Source organism: Spermophilus citellus (genome assembly GCF_964194105.1).
Source record: "Spermophilus citellus genome assembly, chromosome: 6".
Taxonomy (NCBI): Eukaryota; Metazoa; Chordata; class Mammalia; order Rodentia; family Sciuridae; genus Spermophilus; species Spermophilus citellus.
Genome location: NC_138187.1, coordinates 111,317,686 through 111,321,789, shown reverse-complemented (window position 1 = coordinate 111,321,789; position 4,104 = coordinate 111,317,686). Strand labels below are relative to the sequence as shown.

Here is a 4,104-nt window from a genome sequence, read left to right as displayed (position 1 = left end):
CTATGCATTCTATATAGCCCTTGATTAACTCTATGAGGTGGATATTTGTCCCCATTTTAGAAATGTGAATGTCTGAGAGTCTGAGCCTCAGGTCCAAGGTCCCAAAGTTGGTGAGTGGCAGAGGTAGGATCAACCCGTCTCAGGAATGTCAGACTGCAAACCTGTGTGATATTGCCTCTTAGGCACTGAGTGTATCCTGCCCTCAGTGTTGGTATGCATGCACCCTGCACATCTCCAGTCCCAACCACGGATGGGACTCTCTGAGGCAGCCCTCAACTGGCCTAAGGGAGTGTGAAGGCAGGGAGTATGGGGCAGAAATGGCTGCTCCTGGGCACAGGCCAGGGTGGGGCACCATTCTGGGTCCCTTTGCAACACAGCAGCCCTGGGAGCCCCCTGAAACCTCAGAGGTACTGACATAAGTGCCGAGTAGTTAAGAGAGAAACAAATCAACCCACGCCCAGGAACTAAATGCCAAGAGAGACCAGTCTGTGGTGCCTGCCAGAATAACAGAGCTTCATGTCCCCATGTGTCATCACAGGAAATATGAGACCACGCAACTGGTGCAAAAGCAGCCCAGGCCTAGTGTGCTGCCTCGTGAGGTGGGAGAGAGGGGCTGGGCAGTCTAGGCTGCTGGACAGAGGCTGCAGGGCTAGGCCTCCTGTTTTAGGGCCAGAGGGCTTGTGGCTGATGGGCTTGGAGACAGATCACTAAGGAGACAATGGGTCTCTGCTGTGACCCATCTTCAGTATTTGAGAATGCCCAGGACTGACAGCAACTGATTTCTTGGTTGGTTGGACTTTGTTAGTTTTCTTTGTTTTTTTTTTTATTATATTAATTTCATAGATAAATGCTGATTTCATAGATAAGTGCGTATATTCCCACATGATCTGCTAGAGTTTGGATTTTGAGTGTTCCCTAAAGATCCGTGTGATAAAAGCCTGGTCCCAGGGTGGTGCTACTGGGAAGAACCTTTAGGAGGTGGATCCTTTTGAGGGGGATCTTTAGAACACTGGGAACTGAACTTGAAGGGGATTGTGGGACTCCCAACTTCTCCTCTTTAGCTTCCTGGGCATAAGGTGAGCAGTTTTGCCTTACCATGTGATCCCACCTGGATATGCTGCTTCACCACAGACCCAAAGCAACGGGCCAACTGAACATGGACTGGAGTATCTAAAACTGAGTCAAAATAAAACTTTTTCTCTTTATAAGTTGATTATCTCAAGTTTTTTGTTATAGTGATGGAAAGCTGACTAACAACCCTTGGGACCGGGTAAAGATGACCTTCAAGATAAAAGACATGTTTTCTCTCTCTCTTTCTCCTTCCCTCCCCCAAACCCACTTCTGCCTTTTCTTCTTTCTCTTCTTCCCTGTTTCTCTTTGAATTCCCCCTGGCTTCTTTCATCCAGGAGCGAGTCATCAGTTCTGGGACTCCCACTGCTTCCAAAAAGACATTAGCGAATTGGGGGATGTCTAGGACAGTTGAATAATAAAAATTGCATGTGGAGACACAGGAGTTGATTGGTTGCTTGGATGAGTAGGCGAATTCAATTCACATTGATGAACATCCAGGATGTGCCAGCCTGTGTGCTTAGCCCTGGGTGTGGGAGTGTGTATTAGGGAAGAGAAGGTGGGTCTTGTGGGGAGATTTTAGAAGCCCAAGCCTGACATTAGGGATGCTCAGAGGATGGGGAGAGGAATGGTCAGAATCCCTGTCCTCCACAGACTCTCCTTCTTTCAATTCCACTTGGGTCTCTAGAGATGGGGAGAAGAGGGAGACCAACTTTCAGATTCCAAGTCCTCTTCATCATCTGGCCTTCTTAGCATCCCTCCCCCCACACACACCATTTTTGGTCCCCTCTGTCATGCCCACGGCCACCTGCAGTCTCTTTTTGTTACTGCCAGAAATAGCCTCAATCAAAGGAAGTTTCCAGTTAGGCATCTGACTGTTCAGAAAGTGCTCCCTCCCTGGTTGTTCCCGAGTGGAGGGAAAGAAACCTCAGGAAACGGAAGGAAGAAGTTTTGTTACCTGAGACCTGGGGGAGGTGGCATTCACGTGAGTGTCGGGATTAGAATTCTGAGGCTTCCTACCCATCTTGGAGGTGTCTTTCCCTGAGACTGTCCAACTCTTGTCCTCTAGCCTGAGATTTGAGAGGTTCCCACACACTCAGCTCAGGGGCTGGAGAGAGAGACAGTAGGGAATCACACAGATGTGGTCAAGGCCTGGCCAGATGAACCATGAGAGAGAACAAATGGGGTGTTTTAAGCTAACCCCATTTTTTTTCTGCTCATGAGTTTGATTTATTGTTCAGGTCTTTGGTGGTAATTAGTAATTACAGGGAAACTCAAGACTTAATCACCACCAGGTTTAATCAAGACAACTGGTTTGTGTGTTGATTACGACTAAATAGATTTATTAGAAGTTGAGTGTGGTCTGAGTGAGGCTGGGCTGTTGCACTGGGAATTAGAAAAGAAGAATGAAAGCTAAAAGCTAGGAGGAAGGTGTGTGTGTGTATGTGAGAGAGAGAGAGAGATAGGAGAGAAGAGAAGAGAGGAAACCAGGACATTTTGAAAGGAATAAGCAAGTAGAATGGAGTGAAAATTGAGAGAAAGCTTTTGGGATGAATCTTTCCAGAAATTCAAAGGAACCATGCAATGTTCGTTATTTAACTTTTCTGAGCTGCTGTTTCTTCACTATTAAAATGGACATAATTAATACCTACCTCATGGGGTGGTTGTGAAGGTCAAATGAGATTGTGTATATGAAAAAAACTGAACATGGTACCTGCTATAGTTTGGATCTTAAGCGTCCCCCAAAGGCCTGTATGTTGAGGGGTATGGGAGGTGGTGGGACCTTTACAAGGTAGGGACCTTTACAATGGGAGGAAGTGAGGTCATTGGGGGTGTGCCCTTGAAGAGAACAGTGAAACCCTAGCCCTTCTTTTTTCTTTCATTTTGCTTCCTGGCCACCAGGAGGTGAACGGTTTTCTACCCTGGGCCCCTGCCATAATGCATTGTGCTGCCACAGGCCCAAAGCAAGAGGGCCAAGTGACATGAACTGAAACTTCTGAAGCCATTAGCCAAAAATAAACTCTTCTTTCTTTTAAATTAGTTATCTCAGGTATTTAGTCACAACATTGGAAAGCTGACTATCACAGTGTCGACACCTAGAAGAGGAGTGAGTGAATAAAGGAAGGGGGAGGAGACAGAATGATAGAAGTCTATAGAACAGAGAGAAAGGTTACATGGAAGAGAATATTGGTAGAGACTGATTCAAGTGCTATATATAACTGTCATGGGAGAGATAGCTACAAGCCCCCCAACGCCGATTCTTCCCTGCTTCTATACTAATGCAATTTTTATTTTACAACAGAATAAAGTTTCCCAGCCTCTTTTGTAGTTGGATGAGTCCATGCCATAAATTCCAGCCAATGGATGTAAATGGAGGAGATCTAGAAATGTCTAGGGGCTGCCTTTGACAGGAAGACACAAGCCCTCTTCTGTCTCCTGCTCACTGGTTGGTGTGCCATCCTGCACCATGCAGATCAAATAATACCTTAGGAATGTCAGCGTGCTAGATGGAAGGAACCCAGATCCCTGGCTCTACAGGCACCATGGAAGCACAGTCAGTCCTGATGATTTTGGGGAAATGAGATGCTTCACTGACCTAGACTTTGATGCAAGAGAAAAATAAACTAGTATCTTGTTTAAGCCACTTTGATGTTGCACCTTTGTCATACACAGCCCGAATGACTACATTCTAACTCAGAACTGCCCAATCAAACTTTCTGAAGGGATGAAAATGTTCTGTATGTACTCTGTCCAATATGGCAGCCACTAGCTACAAGGGGCCACTGAACCCTTGAAATGTGGTTAAGGTGGCTGAGGAACTGAATTTTAAGTCTTACTGAATTGTGATTATTTTAACTTTAAATTTAAGCAGTCACATGTGACTAATGGCCACCATATGCAGCAACATAATAACTCAAACAAGTGTCATGTGGACTGTAGGCTACCGGATCCTCTCTGGAGACAACCCTTTTGCCCTTTAAGCTACTTCTCCAAGTAGAGAAGAGACCTCTGGGGAAGGACTGGTCCTCTTTTGCT

The 4,104-nt window shown here is 45.9% G+C and overlaps 1 long non-coding RNA gene across 1 annotated transcript; it reads left to right on the top strand.

Moving 5' to 3' along the window:
• The first annotated feature begins 600 nt into the window (after positions 1–600).
• On the top strand, positions 601–1,208 carry LOC308652519. The gene is made up of 2 exons (XR_014022805.1): positions 601–786; positions 1,062–1,208. It is a non-coding gene; the product is annotated as an uncharacterized lncRNA (long non-coding RNA).
• Positions 1,209–4,104: the final 2,896 nt, after the last annotated feature.